Source organism: Hipposideros armiger, unplaced genomic scaffold, assembly GCF_001890085.2.
Source record: "Hipposideros armiger isolate ML-2016 unplaced genomic scaffold, ASM189008v1 scaffold_798, whole genome shotgun sequence".
NCBI lineage: Eukaryota > Metazoa > Chordata > Mammalia > Chiroptera > Hipposideridae > Hipposideros > Hipposideros armiger.
This window is the reverse complement of record NW_017732148.1, coordinates 574,082-584,505: the sequence shown is the minus strand read 5'-3', so window position 1 is coordinate 584,505 and position 10,424 is coordinate 574,082.

The following is a 10,424-nucleotide window of genomic DNA, read 5'->3' as shown; positions in this document are numbered from 1 at the left end:
CATTGCGCTCTTCCCGGGCGAGGCAGATCAGTCACCAGCTTCTGGACAGCCGCTCACTGCGGCTGCTGGCCGCTCATGCTGGCTGCTGGCTACACACGGTAGCCTATGGCAACCCAATGCCACAGGGGCTGCAGCCTATGCCGTCGCTGGTGACTCACAGCAGCCCAGCTTCAGGTTGAGCTGTTGTTCAGCATCTTAGCTGTGGAAGGCAGTGTCACTGGCTCTCATATGTGGGATCCGAACCGGGGCCCTCTGGCATCCCAAGCCAGTTCTTAACCATCGCGCCACTCGGCTGGCCCTAGTTACTTAATTTTTGATACTTATCTTTAGTCCAACACAATTTGGCTAAAGTCCTCTTGAAGATTAATATTCCTAAAACTTAACTGTAGAATAAACTTTCTCCTTATAAAGATGGTCACCACTGACTATTCTATCAGAAAAGAATTTCTTTGTCCTCATTAGTTGTTGCATTGGTATTGTAAATTATATTGTCTCTTCATATGATCAGCTAGAACGTGTTTCTCAAATTTTAACCTGCATACAAATCACGTGGGAATCTTGCTTAAATACAGATTTCCTGATTCAGTAGGTCTGAAGTGGGGCTGAGATTCTGCATTCCTAAGAAGCGCATAGGTAATTCTGCAGGTGCTACCCATGAACCACACTTTGACTATCAAGGATAAGATTATCTTCAGATGTTTGACTATGCAATCTAGTGGCACAGGAATATCTCAGCTTTTACAAGAGATGTATTTCTAAAGATATATAGGTAGTTATTGGGGTTGTAAAATTGAAACGTTTTTTAAGAAAGATCACCATGAATTCTCTTATAAAAAATAATTTTTACCTAACTAATTTTGGGGGGTAAATTTGGAATTGTATCCAAAGTATGACCATAAAATAATGTCAATAGTATTTTAAATAAACATTAAACATCAACTAAGTGTTCCTTTAAAAATAATCCCTTGTGAGTCTATCATCTTATTCTGACAATGCTGCCATCTTCAGGTTATGTTTGGAACACCTGCTTGGGAGTTAAAGAGTATTTGTATGTGATCAATTTGTAAAAATAGGTTTGGTGAAATGATGGCTATCTTCGTCTTCTGAGGATAAATTTGATTTTTTGGAAGCAGTCAAAACTAGTTGGATCCAAGATTGATGAACGGTGGACAGGTAAACTGGGTTATTATTATTTTGGGTTAAAAATAAGGAACACTATTACAAAATCAATTTTGTGTTTGTAGCTCTATAGGAGCAGCCCTAGCCATGCTATGAACACTGTTAAAATAAGTTCTCACCCTTTAAATATAATTACTGCGTTAATTTGAAGAATAATGCCTGAAGATATAAATTCTGGTTTCTTGGTTAAAGAAATAGTCTCATTATTTTATCATCTTGACTCCTTTTAAGCATTCTTTTTTTTTTTTAAGATTTTTATTGGGGAATTGGGGGGATGGGAACAGTGCTGGGGAATTGGGGGAAGGGGAACAGACAAATTACTGTCGTTTTGTTCTTCAGTCTAGTTGTGGAGGACGTTGCTTCACTGGCCCAAGTTGGCACCATCATTATGCTCTTCCTGGGTGAGGCAGATCAGTCGCTGACTTCTGGACGGCCGCTCACTGTGGCTGCTGGCCACTCATGCTGGCTGCTGGCTACATACGGTAGCCCATGGCAACCTACTGCCACAGGGGCTGCAGCCTATGCCACCGCCGCCGCCGCTGCTGGCGACTCACGGCAACCCAGCTCCAGGTTGAGCTGTTGTTCAGCATCTTAGCTGTGGAGGGCAGTGTCACTGGCCCTCATATGTGGGATCCGAANTGTTGTTCAGCATCTTAGCTGTGGAGGGCAGTGTCACTGGCCCTCATATGTGGGATCCGAACCGGGGCTCTCTGGTGTCCCAAGCCAGTTCTTAACCATCGTGCAGCTCGGCCGGCCCATAAGCATTCTTACCTAACAAAAAAGGACGATACTTGAGGTTTTATAGCTAGTGCTTTGGAGGCATACTTGGGTTCAAATTCTGACTCTGCTACTTACTATAAGTATGGCCTTAGGCAAGTTGCTTTACTCACCTTTTCAGTTTTCTTATCTATTAAGTGGAGACATCAGAAGTATGCAACCTCAAATGGATTAAATAAAACATCAAATGTAAAATACTATACTGTTTCATTCCTAGTAAGAGCCTCATTAACTTTAGTTGATATTATTACTATCATTTTTGAAGGTATTTCAAATAGAAGTGGCCTTGACTTATTGCCCCAGCTTACTGCCTCCAGCACAGATAAGAATCACCCAAACAGAGCCTGGAGATGAAACTGAAGTTCAAGGAAGATAGAATTTATTGAGTATATTATAAGAGAGGAGGGAGGTACAGAAGAGAAAGCTCTGCGTATCTTTAAAGAGATTCCCTTGAGTCTTTGGTTAAGTGCTGATCTGTGCATCCATGTGGTGAAATTCCTCAAAACTGGGGAAACAATCATTGGAAATCAGTAGACCTAACAATTCCCAGAGCTCACAGGAAGCTGAGCATAGTTTGTTTTTCCATCAGTCAGAAGGGAGAAACCCTATAATACACAGGACATTTGGTAGAGTCCTTGGAAGGGTCACACATTAGTGAGGTTAAATTAGCCTTCAAGTAAAGCCTTCTTTGGGTCTACCCTAACAAAGCTTAGATGCAAGCCTCAAAAGAATCAAGCTGATCTGCAAGGAACTACATGTTAGAACAAAATCCAACACTTTATAAAAGAATACAACAAAATCCAGCAGTCAACAACATAAAATTCACAATATTTAGCAATAATTCCCAGCAGGAAAAGGCCCACAACTAGGAGGAAAAGCGATCAATAAATAGATACAGACCCAGAAAGGGCAGGGATGAAGAAATTAGTAGACAAGGACATAAAGACAGCTAAATAAACATAGATTTGCTCAATAATGTAAATGAAAACATTCGTCCACAATGTTTCAGATCACAGGGTGATCTGACCCTAAATTTCTAACTGGGCAGGTCATGGTTGGTAGTCATGCCCGAGGCATATAACTTCTTTAGTAAAAGGCTTATCTTTGCCTTAACCTAGCCCTGTCCATTCTTTCTGTGCATCTATTGGGTCTTCGGAAAAGGCATGATGCATGTTTGCAACAGATGGCACTAGTTCAATTTTGGAAGTACTAGAGTTATTTGCATCTATGTTATTGCTATGTCATTTGACAGCTGACAGTTCTAGCTTCATTCTAAAAAAAAAAATGAGCGATTTGGTTGAGTTTTGGAGATTTTACAAGTTGAAGATGGAAGACCAAACTGTGCATTTTTGCCATATTTTACTGTTTGGTTTCCATAAAGGGAAGAATGTGCGTCAAGCTTGTGAAAAGTTGCATAAAGTTTATGGTGACAATGCTCAACAAGAACATCAGTGCCAACGATGGTTCACAAAATTTCGTGCTGGTGATTTTGATCTCAACGATGCTCCTCGGTCAGGGAGGTCCACCAAGGTTGATGATGACAAAATAAAGGCACTGATCAAATCAAACCCACGTTACACAACATGAGAGATTGCAGAAACACTGAACATCCATCATTCAAGTGTTCATGACCACCTGAAGAAGCTGGGATACATAAGCAAGCTCGATATTTGGGTTCCGCATGAACTCAAAGAATTTCATTTGATGGCACGTATAAACATCTGCAATATGCTCATTAAACGTGAGGAAAAGGATTCTTTTTTGAAGTGACTGATAACTGGTGATGAGAAGTGGATTGTTTACAACAATGTGGTGCGCAAACGGTCTTGGTCCCGACGTGATGATTCGCCTCAAACAACATTCAAATCTAACATTCATCAGAGGAAGGTTATGCTCTCAGTGTGGTAGGATTTTAAAGGTGTCGTGTTTTTCGAGCTGCTACCAAGGAACCAAACAATCAATTTGAATGTGTACTGTCAGCAATTGGACAGTTAGAACAAATCCATCATCCAGAAACGTCCAGAGCTTGTTAATCGTAAAGGAGTTGTGTTCCATCACAACAGCGCGAGACCACACACAAGTTTGATCACCCATCAAACATTATCAGAGCTTGGATGGGATGTGTTGCCACACCCACCATACTCACCTGACCTTGCGCTGTCAGACTTCCACTTGTTTCACTCTCTTCAAAACTCCTTGCGTGGTATAACGTTCAATTTAGATGAGGTTGTAAATCAGCACCTTGTTCAGTTTTTTGCAAATAAAGACAGGTCTTTGTATGAACAAGGAATTATGAAGCTCACTGAAAGATGGCAAAAGTTTATCAAGCAAAATGGGCAATATATCATTGATTGATCTTTGTTCTTTATATAAATAAATGACCTTTGGAAAACATAGACAAAATACGTCATGACTTTTCCAAAGACCCAACAGGTTAACACACCTTTGAAATGCCTCTTTTCAGATCCCTCCTTCTAAAGCATGACCACCCTCAAGCGAGCACATAATCTTAAGTAGCCTGTATTCTGATCCCTGCCTTGCTTTCTCCCACCCTCATGTAATCTTTATGCTCCCTCCTTAATTTCAAATGCATTAAAGAAACTGCAAAAGTGTTATTCTCCAGAGCATTTGAGATCCTGCTCCCCAGCATACTGTATGTCATCAGTTTGGCTCAAATAAAGTCTTATAAAAATTCTCTACAGGTTTGGACATTTCTTACATTGACAACATGAACATAATGAGAACAGTGTAAATGAATATATATACACACATACATACATACATGTATGTATGTATGTATGTGTGTGTATATATGCACACACACACCTATATATTTATAACAAACAGAACTTCAAGAAATAAGTAATACTTTGTTCGAAAAGAAAAATACACTAAATGGGGTTAATAGCAGATAAGGCTTTGCAAAAAACAAGGTTAGTGAACTTGAGGCAATATGAACTATCCAAAATAAAGCACAGACAAAACAAAAAGAGCCCATGTGACCTGTGGAACAACATCAAGCCATCTAATATATGTGTGTATTTGTTTGCTATGGCAACTATAACAAAGTTGTTACACTTTGGCTTGAAACAACACAAATTTATTACCTTACAGTTCTGTAGGTTGTAAGTTCAACTAGGGTCTCCCAGTTGTGACAGGACTGCATTTCTTTCTTGAGGCTCTGGAGAGCCTCATTGCTTAGCTGTGGCCTCCTTCATCCATCTTCAAAACCAGCAACAGTGAGTCAAGTGCTCACATTGCATTACTCTTTCTCTCATGCTTCCCTCTTTCACTTCTTTTAAAGGGGGGGGGGTTTGTTTATTTATTTATTTTTTTATGTCTCATTTAAGGCATGTTTCTTTTCTTTTTGTTAATTAAAGTTTATTGGGCTGACAATGGTTAGTAAAGTTACAAAAGTTTCAGGTGTACCATTCTGTAATACATCATCTATATATCACATTGTGTGTTCACCACGCAGAGTCAGTTCTCCTTCCATCATCATATATTTGATCCTGTTTACCCTCATCTACCACCCACACAATGGAATACTCTTCCGCCCTCTTTCACTTTTAAGGAACCTTGTGGTTACACTGGCCCACCCAGAGGATCCAGGTTAAGCTCCCTGTTTTAAGGTCCTCTTTGCCATGTAACCTAACATGTTCACAGATTCTGGAGCTTAGGATGTAGACATCTTTGAGGAGCTAATATTCTGATTTCCACAATATAACTGGAGTGATGGAAGGAGAGAAGAAGGGAGGACAGAAAATATATTTGAAGAAAGGACAGAAAAAAATTTCCAAATATGATGAAAAATAGAAACCTACAGATCCAAGGAGTTCAATACGCCCCAAGCAGAATAGATATAAAGAAAACCACACCAAGGCAATTCACAGTCAAATTGAAAATAACAGTGATAAAGAATCTTAAAAGCAGTCAGAGGAAAAATGTCATATGGTTACAGAGATACTTAGATGGGTAATATGGGAAACTTAACATCAGAAGCGATGCAAGAAAATGAACTGACGTTTTAAAAATGCTAAAAGAGAAAAATTCTCAACCTAGGATTTTATACTCAGTGAAAATATCTTACAAAAATGAAGGTAAAATAAAGACTTTTCAAACATACAGAACGGGAAGAATTACTCACTAGGAGGCCTCTACTACAACAGATGTTAAAGCGAGTCCTTCAGGCAAAAGGAAAATTAAAGCAGATGGAAATTTGGATCTACACAAAGGAGTGAAAAACACTGAAGGAAGTGATTAAATATAAAAATGTTTTCTTATTTTCAAAATTACTTAAATGGATAGTTGACTGTTTAAAGCAAAAATAACATATTATGTGGTATATATCAAGTGTAGAACTGAAATGTACAATAACAATAGCACAAATACTAGTCGAGAAGAAATAGCATACTGTTATGAAGTTCTTATATCTGCAGTGGTATGATGTTACTTGGAGGTAGATTGAGATAAGTTGAAGATATATACTCTAACCTGTAAAGCAACCACTAAAAAAAGAAAGAAAACAAGAAAAGAGTTACAGTTAAGAAGCCTACAAAAGACATAAAATGGATTCATAAAAATACAAAATCCAAAACAGGGCCAAAAAAGAGGAAAAAGGAAATAAGGGATGGGACATATAGAACCAATAGCAATATGGCAGATTTAAAATAAATTATATCAGTCAGCGTCGATGTAAAATGGTCTAAACACTTCAGTTAAAAGGCAGAGATTGTCAGATTAGGTAAAGCAAAACTCAACTCTATGATTCCTATAAGAAAGCCACTGTAATTATAAAAATTCATATAGGCTAAGCATAGTAGGATGGAATGAGCTGTATACCACACCAATAGCTGGAATAGATATATTAATAGACAAAGTAGATTTCAGAATAAAAAATATTACCAGGAATAAAGAAGGCTTTTCATAATGATAAAGGGGCTAATTCTTCAAGCGGTCAAAACAATCCTAAGTATGTATGTATCTAAAAACAGAGCTGGGGCCGGCCGAGTGGCTCAGTTGGTTAAGAGCTCACTCAAGAGTTTGAGCTCTGAGCAACAGCGGTTCGAGTCCCGGCCCGAGCTGAGCTGCTGCTGAGCTGCCAACAGGTGGCAGGATGGCTCAGCTAAAAAAAAAAATAATAAAAAATTAAATAAATAAATAAATAAATAAAAACAGAGCTTTAAAATATATGAAGTGAAACTGATAGAACTGAAAGGACAAATAGATAAATCCACACAATAGCCTTCTCTCAATAATCAGCCAAAGTAGACTGAAAAATCAGTAAGTATATAGAATATGTGAAGAACATAGCAACTAACTTGAACTATTTGACATGTATAGTACATTCTACCCCCCCCCCCCCCCGGGCAAAATGTACATTCTTTTGAAGGGCACTCAGAATATTTACCAATAAAGATGCTTGGCCATAAAACATGTGTCAATAAAGTTAAAAGGATTTAAATCATACAAAGTATGTTCTTTGACCAAAATGGAGTTAAATTTAAAAAGCCCATGAAATGTTGAATTAATATATATGACAGCAATAGCACAAAAGACAGGAAGGGAGAAATGGAAGTGCATCGTTGTAACATTCTTACACAAATGAAGTGGACATGACTTTCTTTCAAGGCAGGCAAACTGTGATAAGTTAAAGATGGATATTTTAAATCATAGAGCAACCATTAAAACACACACACGAAGAGGCATAGCTAAAAAGCCAACAGTGCAGATACGATGGATTCAATAAATACTCAACTAATCCAAAACAAGGCAGTGAACAAGGAACAAAGAAAACATGAGACAAAAAATAGCAAGATGTTAGCTTTCATTCTTATATTAACTTGAAGAGGTAAATATCACTTTACAGATAAGGAAACTGAGACTCCGAGAGCTTTAAATAACTTGCCCATCATGACACACTCAGTATGTACTGGGGCTTTCCAAGGTCTATGCACTGTATTTAATGCCAAGATATTGTAGTATTGTGTGAATGTATTCATTCTAGCTACTTGTATGTGTAGAATAATTTGGAGAACTAAACCTGTGTCTTCGCTAGTGCATATGATTGGCATTTAAATTTTTGCATGTCTGTATAACTAAAATATAGTTTCACTTTTCAAATTACAGTGAAGTTACCCAATAATTTCTTGAGTGTTTTTCCAACTATCTTCACTCATCCCCAGAGGTCAGATTATAATTGAGGGAGTGGGATGAGATGGTGTGAGCAACCAGAAACACTGCTGCATGGCATTGTCTCACTGACCCCAATGGGGACAACCGAAGTCATCAACCACAAATCTCTTCAAGTCTTTAAGTTTTTTTGCTGTGTCCATCACCCGTGTATCCCCATACACACATATGAGCACAGTACACTTACATGTTCAAAAATATTTTGAGTTCACCACCCAGAGTCAGTTCTCCTTCCATCACCATAACACGATGTGATATATAGATGATGTATTACTGAATTGTACTCCTGAAACCTATGTAACTTGACTAACAATTGTCACCCCAATACACTTTAATTAAAAAAAAATATTTTGAAGCTCCATGCAATTTGCTAGGCTCGTGTTAGGTAAAAGATATAAAAAGGTGAAAGAGTTAATTATGTCCCCTGACATCACAGAGGTAAAAGTTTCATGAGGCATACAAACTTTATACAAAGAATTATATATATAATTATAATATTGTCCTAAGTGCTGTGAAAGCAATAGAATACCATGGTAGATAGTAGGGTGACCTATTTGGAGCAGTTTAAGGCAAAATAGGAACTCCTCTGCCGCTCCCTGGGAATTATTGTTATGGTACTGTTGCTTGTTTCCCTTTTAAGTTTCCAGAATATTCCTTTTGGCTATTCATTGTTATCCACCAATTCAATGGGAATAGTCATTTTCTTCCTTTACCAACATATTGAAGACTTTGAAACTATCACAAAACCACCAAGCTAAAAGTTGATAATAAGTAATATAGTTTAGTAACAAAACAATTCTTTCACCTTTAGCATATTTGGACCCAAGTGATTTATTTTTCACAAGATATTTCTAGTGTAGTCTCTTGAGTAGGAAGGACTGTCGCCTTCGATTACTTGGGAAGTTATTATCCTTTCCACTCTACTAAATCTTTTTAAGAATAAAGATTTAACTAGGAATTTTTCGTTATAGCACAGGCTTTAACCATAGGACTTCAGAAGAAAACTCTCCACAGGCCATTTAAAAATGGGTGTGAGCGATCTGAAAAAAGCTGTTAAGATAAGCTGGAACCTATGGAATATCCGGGGCCCACTGAGATCCTACTGCATTCATCATAAACTGTGTCCTGGCTCAACAAGAGCAGCTCTTACAGAGCCCACTGGTGGGAGCCCAGTGACAGCAGGGCAGCTGGTGTGAAAGGTGCCCCAGTGTCATTCTGAAAAGATCACAATATTCGTCCTCCATATTCCGTCTTTTTTCTGGTGATAGGGAACTGGAGACCCAAGGGCAGGGCCCAGGACTGACCACTTGCATAGTGCCTAGCACATTAAACACTCAATAAACGCTTAAGAAAGAAAAAAAAAAAAGGAAAAAGAAATATAAAATAAAATGGGTGTTTGGCTTTAGAGAGCTCAAAAGGGAGAGGGAACTAAAGTTGGTTTTTGTTAGTTGTTGGGTAAGAACCAGAACAGGAAGAGACAAGAAACAATGATTTTTAAAGGTACTTTACAAAAGCACGATCATTATCTGGTTACTTGTTAGTAAAAGTAGCTTCATTTTAGGAACAAATTTAAGTGGCCAGATTTTAAATATTCTCCCCAAGTATTTCAAGGCTAGGCACTTAGTACCTAGGCAACAGGAACATCTGCTCGCTGAACAGACATCACTGCACAGAGTAAAGGCACTCAAACAATTCCATTTGCTTTTCTGATTAGAGCAAAGCGGAGGGAGGGGAGGGCAGGAACACGCAGGGTATGATGTGGGTGGCTGAGTGGGGTGTGTGCTTGCCTGCAATATAAATGGCTGGCTTGTCTGGCTAACAAAATGGAAAGGATTGTTTCTAGACTGGAATAATTGTCGTTAAAAATGTTTCCTTATAAACATTTTTATTAGTATACCATAAAGATTTTAGTATGAAAGAGCCCACCAGATTAAGACTTGGCATAATTTTGAGAAGTATATGCATTAGTATTTAGGAGAGCAAAGCTGCTTTGTTTCAATGATTGTAGCACAAGCTTTTTTAATCGTGAACTTTTCATTTTTTGGAACGGGCTCATCCATTTGTCTTTCCAATGCCTTCTTTCTGGACTAATAATTTGAGCAATTCATTTTAACATTTTAGCGCAGTATGTTTTACTCCAAAACTTTTCCATGTAGCCAACAAGTGCTATAAAAAGAAACAAAACTATTGGGTTGTTGGAAAAGTCATGATGCATTTTTGCAATGAAAAACATAGAAAAAATACGTCATGACTTTTCCGACAACCCAATATAAGAG